The sequence below is a fragment of the Gopherus flavomarginatus genome, chromosome 25 (genome assembly GCF_025201925.1).
Source record: "Gopherus flavomarginatus isolate rGopFla2 chromosome 25, rGopFla2.mat.asm, whole genome shotgun sequence".
Classification (NCBI taxonomy): Eukaryota; Metazoa; Chordata; order Testudines; family Testudinidae; genus Gopherus; species Gopherus flavomarginatus.
The window spans coordinates 789586-799012 of NC_066641.1; the positions used below are offsets into that span (position 1 = coordinate 789586).

General features: G+C 51.6%; 1 long non-coding RNA gene across 2 annotated transcripts; it reads right to left on the reverse strand.

The window, feature by feature from the left end:
• Positions 1-3325: 3325 nt before the first annotated feature.
• Positions 3326-8281, reverse strand: LOC127040652 (uncharacterized). 2 transcript variants are annotated; one of them, XR_007771494.1, is made up of 4 exons: positions 7344-8281; positions 6006-6105; positions 5713-5866; positions 3326-3793 (listed from the first exon to the last, which is right to left on the reverse strand). It is a non-coding gene; the product is annotated as an uncharacterized LOC127040652 (long non-coding RNA). The 2 variants fall into 2 exon arrangements; XR_007771493.1 differs by having other exon boundaries at positions 6705-8281.
• Between the last annotated feature and the right edge of the window lie 1146 nt (positions 8282-9427).

Sequence of the window (9427 nt, forward strand, 5' to 3'; positions counted from 1 at the left end):
TATGGTCTGTGCGGCTCTTTGCAGCAGGGGCGTGTCTGTTCAGTGCCGTGCAGGCTGGTGGGGCTGTATAGGCAGGAACCCAAATACAGTCGTGGGCACTGAGCTCTCATGAGACACGTTAGAGCAGATGTTCCCCACACTGCACCAGTAAGGATGCACATGCCATGCCAGTGATTTCAGAGGGGCTGACTGGGAAGGGGGTGCTGGGCCTGTTTGCAGTTTCTTCTGTAGGCTTTTGCTGCCAGGGTGAGCAGGGATATCTGTAGCACTGCCTAGTATTCATGCAGCGCCCAGCAGCCATGGCCAGGATCAAGGCCTCGTTGAACTAGGCGCTGTACTGACACTTGGAAAGGACAGTGCCTGCCCCGAAGAACGACGAGACACAAGAAGTAAATGGATCAAACCACTGACCTGGGACGGGGGAGGAGGGGTCAGTCATCAGAATATACAATCCTTTGCTGGTCGCCTGCCAACCCTGGCGGCCCATTTACCATCGGCTGCCAGCAGCAGTGAGGAGGGATGTGAAGGGACACACGGCAGGGGCTTGCGGGATCTGTTCAGGGATGTTGCTTCCTGCACAAGGGGCAGCACAGAAGAGGCTGCAGAAGTGCCAATGGGCGTATCAAGGAAGCGGCTGGTGTTGGTGGAAGAGCAAAGGAAGTAGACGAGGTGGAAGGTGGCAAGAGATGACATTTTACACAAGCAGAGGGAAGGGCAAAGCTGTGCAGGGCCTTACAAGTAAGGCCCAGAAGCTTGTGTGTGAGATGCATGGATCGAGGGGGAGCTAGTGGGGGTGACACAGCCAGGGCAATGGGACAGGAAGGTGATTGCAGCAGAATGGGCCGCATGAGGACCAGGCAGGTGCCAGGGTGGTGGAGAAGAGGCTGCCAAGCATTCTAGCCACGGGACAGGAAAGGGTTGCTCTTCGGGAGGATCTGCAGGAAGAACCTGTAGGATTTGGAGGCAGCCTGGAAATTCTCGGCTGTGTTTTCTCACCAGCGGCACATGTCCACCCACAGCCAATACCTGACTGTGGCTCTAAGGAAGCCAAAGAGCTGTGCCTGGTTTCACTGAAGGGAGCTAAGCACCCTTCTGTGCTCTCCTAAGAGCCTTTTCCATGGAAGCCATTGCTACGTGGTTGTCCCAGAGATGCTATGTGAGCGTGAACATGTGAGGAGGCAGCGTCCAGGAGATGCAGCCCTCCCCATGCCAATTTCCACAACCCTTGCCTGCAGAACTGACCAAAAGCTGGCCTCCGTGTCGGTGAGTTTATTTTCAGCCTGGGGAGCTCACGCGATGGAAAGTCCAGCTCACAAGGCATGAGAGATCAAATGTGACATTAAGCAGCTTTGGCTAAAGCATCAGGCCCTTTTCGCAGCCACAGTGTGTCTTTACCGCTCACTGCTGAAAGGGTCCTGGCTGGATGGTCCCATGCACACACTCCTCTCTTGGATTTACCCAGCACTTTCCAAATTCAGCGCAGGTGAGGCTGCTGACACAGTATCCGGTTTCCACGGAATGGGGCTTCTGGCAGATGGATGGACGATGTCTTATTTCTGGAGCACAGATTTTATATTACCAGAACAATAACATGCAAACAAGCGTAATTGCGCCTGTACCCAATACGTCAGCAGCCGCTCACAACAACAGTGTGTAACTCTCCCCCCTTAGACACGGGGGCCACATTCTGCCGTTGCTTCTACCTGCGTGGCCCTAAGATCCACTGGACCGAGAACATCTGCCAGAGAAGAAAGTGTGAAGCCATTAGCAAACAGAGTTGGCTAGCCAGGACCTGCTTTGCGGAGTGCTGAGCACTCCAAGCAACCAGCCTGGACAGACAGATGTGTGCTAGCTCTGTTCGAGTTAGAATTAAAAACAGAAGTGTGGCCGTTGTGTCCCAGGCAGTGACATGACTAGTCATCTAAGTACAGCCCTCCTAATCCCCCAGCTCTGAGCTCTAGTGACTAGCCCATCCGTCTCCCAGCTGCGATGGCCACGCTGCTATTGAGTGGAGCTGGCATGTGTCTGTCTGCCCGGTGTGAGAGGCACACACCCAGCTGCAGTGCAGATGTACCCACTGAGCCCAGGACCGGCTCCAGCTTTTCTGCTGCCCCCAGCGGCAAAAAAAAAACCAAAAAAACCCCAGTGATCGGCGGCACTTTGGCGGCCACTCAATCGCACCGCTTCATTCTTTGGCGGTGGGTTCTTCACTCCCTCTCTTACTCTTCGGCAGCACTCAGGCGGCAGCTCAAAGAGGGAGAGAGGGACCAAGGGACCCGCCACTGAATTACCGCCGAAGAGCCGGAGGTGCGGCCCCGATACCGAATGGAGTGCCACCTCTTTGTATTGGCCACCCCAATCACCTGCTGCCTTCACTAGTGGCTGGAGCCGGCCCTGACTGAGGCCAGCTCATGCCTTCAGTGCCAGGACCCCCAAGATTCAGGCCCCAGCTGTGCCCACAGCGTTTGCCTCGCGGCTTTCCCAGCACAATATCTGCTTGGAGAGCAGGAGGTGGAGAGTTTGTCATTCAGGGCCTACCCCAGCCCCATTACCCAGCTGGGATCGTTGAGCTGGCTGCAGGGACGGCAGCACCAGCCAGAGAAAGGGGCACTCTCCCCAGACAAGGTGCAATGGCAAAGTGGAAACCTCGGGGCTGCATGGCCCCACATTCACACATGCCATGATAAGGTACCCATAGGCCTGGGACACTGAGACATGAGACTAACAGGCTTGACCCAGCCCCAGTGTGATCACTCCTCACACCATGGCTACACTGTGCCAAAGTGGATCAAAACAGCACCCTGGCATGAGTGATACCCAGTGGTGGGGGAGGGGTGGGTTCCTGCTCTATGCAGTGCCTGGGTTGGGGGAGGGAGGGTCCCTGCTGTGTGCCTGGGGTGCGGGAGGGGACAGGTGTGACGGGTTCCCCGGGGTGCAATCTAGAACTGGGGTACTGCTGAGCCCTCTGTCTCACCAACCTGGACCCCCTCTCACATTGTGATGCTGTGACAATCCTCTCCAGGTCCTGCACCTGCACAGCGATCCACAGGCAGGGAAACAACCAGCTGCTAGCCACTCATGAATCCTCTCCTAGCCACTCATGAACCAACAATAGAGAGACTCCAGACAATTCTCCAAGCTCCCCAGCATAGGACCCCACACCTGTACCCTCTTGCCCTGGTCAGAAGCCTGGTCAGTGTACGTTTATTTCCCAGTCCACCACTTCTAAAAGAGAAAGCGGATGTGACCCAGCTTTTGTACACTGAGGAGATTCCTCAGGCACTTCAACTGAACACACTGTTTTAAGTAAGATATAAAACCAGGTTTATTAACTACACACAGATAGATTTTAAGTGATTGTAAGTAATAAATGCACAGATCAAAGTTAGTTACCTAAGAAATGTAATTAAAACCACAATCTGAATTCTAGAAACTAGACAGGATTTGAATTAAGCAGTGTCTCACCCTGGTAGATGGTATAGTTCCTGAATACACAGGCTGGGATTCTCCTTTCCAGCCTGGGACCACCTCCCCCATTCAGTCTTTGTCCTCCAGAGGTGTTTCCAGGTGTTGAGTTGTGAGGGAGGAGTGGGAGGCCAAGTGATTATGTTGTTTTCCCTCCTTTATAGGAGGAGCTATAGATCATTTGCTAGGATGTGAATCAAGCTGTGTCCATTGTTGATGTGCTATCGCTGAGAGGTTTTCATTGTACATAGATTCCTGCGATAGTCCTTTGTAGTGTGGAGTCCCCTTAATGGGCCATCAGTAGTATCTGGTTGTTCCATTATTGTACCTGAAAGATTGGTTGTGGCTGTTCCCAATCTTACACCATATTTCAGTAACACACACGTAGCAAAACTTCATAACTTCACACACAATGGTCATGCATACAGCCCAACAGGATATTATTAATGTTCAACAGATCAAGGGTTTTAGAATGTTACCTCACAAGGCATACTCTGTACCACATATATCATAATTATATCACCATGATAATTATGGGGTGCCAGGGTGTTTTGGGTACAGAGTGCTCTGTGCGATGCCCAAGGATGGAGGAGGAGCATACTTCAGCTCTGTGCAATGCGGAAGGGTGGGGGAAGAGGAGGGTCCCTGCTCTGTGTGTGTAGGGTGACCAGATGTCCCGATTTTATAGGGACAGTCCCGATTTTTGGGTCTTTTTCTTATATAGGCTCCTATTACCCCCCACCCCATCCCAATTTTTCATATTTGCTGTCTGGTCATCCTATCTCTGTGATGGCCAAGGGTGCGGGAGGGGCAGTATCAGAACATCTTAGCATTGTTTTAACGCTGTAGCTGAATTAGTCAGTAATTTGTTGTAATTAAACAGTCACTGGTTCACAAACCCAGTAACTGAGCACTGACGGATTCTGTAATGTAGTATGTAAATACCACAAGTCACTTACGGATGGGCAAATTCTTTCTCCCGGAGTTCAGCCTGGGATTTACAAGGACCCCAAGGGAGTTAGGCACACAGGGCAGGGCAATGGGATTGGGTACCTGACTCCCTTAGGCCTTGTCTGTGCCCCCGACTCAGTCATTTTAGAACCAGACCCAGCAAGGCTGGTGTGAACCCTTTGCTCACTTTGCATTGAGGGCATCCTGGAGCCATTGGTTTCACTGGGAAAGCTACACTGAACTGGGGTGCTCTTCACCTGAGATGGGAGCTTCCAGGGAGGGTGAGGGGCTGGTGCGGAAGTGACCATACTCACCCAGCCCAACCCTTTCTCACCTCCACAGGCTTCTCTCAGTCTTTCCTTCAGACTGGTGGGGCCAGACACTCACTACTGAGCAGGCCCCTTCACACCTCTCCCGCAGGCTCAAAGGGTGTGTTACCTGGGATTAGCGAACTCAGGGTAGCACAGCAGTGAGGATGCAGCAACTCACTTCTGGCTCCAGTTCAGCATCTGACTGCCCCACGGGCTACGGCTCGAGCTGCTAACCTCTATTAAAAGCCAAACTGCCAAGTCTTCACTTCTATTTTAACCTTGGCCAGCTAACCCAAGTGAAATACACAGCAGCTCTCTTTGCAGTGCAGACCTGCCCTTGCAGTGAGTGTACGTGGCCCCAGCATGGCCTTTGCCATTCACCCTCACTGCAAATATCTCGCTGCCCGCTCCCCACCTGCTGACTGTAAGCAACCTGCGGCAAGTGCGGACTCTTCCCGTGTGTGCACGGCACCCAGCCCAGTGGGCCCTGATCCCGGGGGAGGGTGGGGCTCTAGTCGCTACTGTCACACAAATACACTGCACTCCCACCCACCAGTGTGCTATAGCGTTGAGGGCAGGTTGGAAGGATGCGAGAGGGATTTTGCGCTGACAGTTGCTTCATGGGCTGGGCTTGTTTCCTGCGACTCACTGAACCCAAACTGTTTCTTTCCTGTTGTTTCACAGAGCAGGGCTAACGCTGTCCCTTCCGCAGGCAGGAAACAGAAAGAAACTGCAGCACATCCTGTGTGTGCAGCACATCCTGTGTGTGCAGCAGAGCATAGCTGGGGGAAGAGACGAAGAGCCGCCACCTGCCTGCTTCCCCCCAACCTGGGCCAGCAGGGGCCAAAACAGCCCAGGATCATTTAGGGCATCTCACCCATCGTCATCCCAGACACACTCTACCTGAAGCGGGGGGAGCAGGTGGCACTGAACCTGCCTCAGGGTCACTAACTCCACGCATTCAAAACACCCGAGGATGGCTTACCAATCATGAGATTTTTAACAGCAATGAATGTGGTGGTCCTCGTCTTCACCTTGATTGTGGAGCCCTTAGGGGCCACGTTTTCAACCTTTTCTGGGGTTCTGGAAGGGGGTTTCAATGAGATTCTCATGCGCTTACATCAGTCCTGGACCTGAGGCTTTAAGAAAAACACCAAACAACATAAGATTCATGCAAACTGCAAGAGCTGGCAGCACCGCCAGAGGGATCTGGCAGCAGTCTGGATATTTGGGTTGCCGATTACTTTCCATCAGAAAGGATTCTTGTCGCTCTCCCACCTTTGTTGTTCGAAGCAGGTCCTTGGTACTCAGCCAGGGGGACAGCCTTGGGCTAGTGAAGTGCCTCTTCTTTGTTTCATAAAATCCTGTTCCACTATTGCTGACATATAAATGGGAAAACAGCCATTTCGCAGGAAATTTTTGGCACCCTGCCAAAATAAGAACTAAATCCACATGCATTCAAGAGAGCTGGGAGTCTGCCTCCCCCAAAGCAGCAGCAGCAGCAACATGTGCTGGGCTGGGCACAGCTGGGAGCTGCCAGACTAGCTGCAGTGCTGAGGATGGTGAGAGAGCAGGACTGGAAACCTCCCCAGGACCGAGCCCTTGGCCCCAGCGGCCCATTCCCACCCTCTTGGGATAACACAAGGGTATGGCGTTCCCCCAGTTCTGGAAGTCGAGGGAGACAGAGAGCACAGTGAGCCAGCTCCCCTGCATCCCCAACCAATCAACCAGCACCTGGGCCCAGCAGCCCCTTCCCCCTGGATCAACACCTTGCCTGGCCCCAGATAATAGAATCCTGTAGCCTCAGTGTAAGCAATCTCTGCTGAAATGCTAATGGCTCAGGGTTAAAACTCTACTGCTGATGCACAGTGAGGGGCTCATCACCACTGTGCATAACAGAATCTGGTTTTTCTTCATAAAACCCCCCTAGGATATTCAGTAAATGGACGTTACAAAACAGTTATTCTGGGTGCTCACAAGTTTGGAAATGCCAGCTGTACACCTTCTGGTTGCTTGTGCGGCCCTTGTTCTGCCCTTTGGACACACACATCAGGTACAGTCTATGATTCCATGATCCCACACAGGTTTCCCATCGCACCCCTGCCTCATTCAATAGCCAGGTCGCACACACAAGGGGGAAGAATGAAAGTTGTGTCAATCTGGCACTTCCAAGTGCTCGACTTAGCAACCTACAGAATGTTCTTGTAACGCAGGGCACTGCCTTGGTGGTGTGTTTTCGGTACACTGCCACCGAGTGACCCCCACTGTGTGAAGTGCCATACACACACCGCTATGCCTAGAGGATTCCATCTCCCCAGGAACTGAGTCTTACCCAGTCCCTGACTGCTGGGCAGGGCACCTCCTGTGTGCACCTGACACAGCCTGACATCTTCAAACACATTCTGGAGTGGCAGGAGAAAAACACCCCCAGATGCTGCTGGCTCCTCAGTTACCAGATACGTGGTAGCAGCAGGATCCAGTGCTCTCCCTGCCCAGGAACCTGACATTTACTCTCTGACGTTGTCGCGCCTACAGGATACAAACACCGAGTGGCTTCCAGGAACACACCACGCTCGTCCTCCAAACAGTGTGTTTATTAACGAGCCTACATCAAACATTGCATCCCTGGATCCAGCACCTGGGGGGGCTGCTTGCCCTGGACGATAAGCCCAAAGGAAAGTTGGATCACATGTAGGGGTGCAGACCAAGCTAGATGGCCCTCGGTGCTTTCATCAGCAGTGTCTGATGGGTCCAGAACATTGCATAGGAGTGCCATGAGAAGGGCCCCAGTTCAGTGGCCAGAAGCAGGGAAGACAGGGGCAGGAGGCCTGCAGCAGAGACCAAGAGAAGGCTGGCAAGAGGTGGTGACTGCCATGCAGACCTTCTAACACCCCCCACCTCTCCAGATCCATCCTCTTTGGAACCCCCTTTCAGGTAATTGAAAGCAGCTATCAAATCCCCCATCATTCTTCTCTTTTGCAGACTAAACAATCCCAGTTCCCTCAGCGTCTCCTCATAGGTCATGTGCTCCAGCCCCCTAATCATTTTTTTGCCCTCCACTAGACTCTTTCCGATTTTTCCACATCCTTCTTGAAGTGTGGGGCCCAAAACTGGACACAGTACTCCAGATGAGGCCTCATCAATGCCAAACAGAGGAAAATGATCACGTCCCTTGATCTGCTGGCAATGCCCCTACTTATACAGCCCAAAATGACGTTAGCCTTCTTGGCAACAAGGGCACACTGTCGACTCATATCCAGCTTCCCGTCCACTGTAACCCCTAGGTCCTTTTCTGCAGAACTGCTGCCTAGCCACTCGATCCCTAGTCTGTAGCAGTTCATGAGATTCTTCTGTCCTAAGTGCAGGTCTCTGCACTTGTCCTTGTTGAATCTCATCACATTTCTTTTGGCCCAATCCTCTTAATTTGTCTAGATCCCTCTGTATCCTATCCCTACCCTCCAGCGTATCTACCACTCTGCCCAGTTTAGTGTCACCTGCAAACTTGCTGAGGGTACAGTCCACGCCATCCTCCAGATCATTAATGAACAAACAGCACATGACAGATGTTAGCCATGTCATTTCATGCACTACTGGAGGATCCTCAGACACAATGGTGATGACACAGTATTAGAACTGATAGAGAATAAAACAGAATTCCCCATTTGCAGTGAAACTCAGCGCAGCTCCGCTACATAAATCCAGGGCATTGTAACAGAATTCTAAAGTACTTTAGAATACCAGGGGCCTAACGAATAGGGTTTGGATCTGGTTTTGCAATATAAAGGGGGGACAATAGACAAGTACATGGAGGGGGGAGTGGGGGCCCTTTTGCTGGATCTGTCCCTCCATCCGTCACTGCCCATGTTTTAATGCACAGTCATTCTGCTCTGGAGAGCGGCTGACATTTGTTGTCCTAAGCAACAAATACTGCAAAGTATCCCATTTGCTTCTTCTCAAGGCCTCCCTGAGCGATCAGCTGTCCCTGTCAGGGCAGAGCAAGGAGGAGGTGCATTTTCTACATGGCACAGTGAACAATGTAGAGGATGAGTTACTCAGTGGTTGCTGAAATTGGGGATGAACATCTCTGCTAGATGACCTCTATTTACAATAAACTGAACATAGGGGGATCATTCAGTGCTAAATTTAGCACTAGGCAAACATCCGTGATACATTTTACATTTATGTATAATACAATTCTGAGTAGGTAACACCATTGTGAACACCTATGCATTTATGCATAAACCAATATGGCAGGGGGGACTAATGTCTCACATTCATGGAAACATGCATGAATATTACGACGATACCCCACTATATAAGAATGGTTCAAAGGTTTCCACTACCAGCCTAGAAACATCCAGCTTCAAACAGCACCTGAGCAACTGCAACTTACCAAAGAGGAATGGCTTCAGGTACCTTTTTATGTCAGAATTGTAAAGTACTGGGAACATCAGGGCAGGCTCAGGAGAGCGGAACGCAGTGCAGAGAAAGGACAGTATTGCCGCGTGCAGTGTAAACTCAGTGTCTGTGGGAAAAGATGGGACATTCAAACCCATAAAGGAAATATGTTTTCACACAATGCGTAATTAGCTTGTGGAACTCACTGCCACAGGAAGATGTGGAGGCCAAGAATTTAGCAATTTTATAAGGGGATTGGACATTTCTATGGACACAGGAATATCCAGAGTTATAACCTCTAT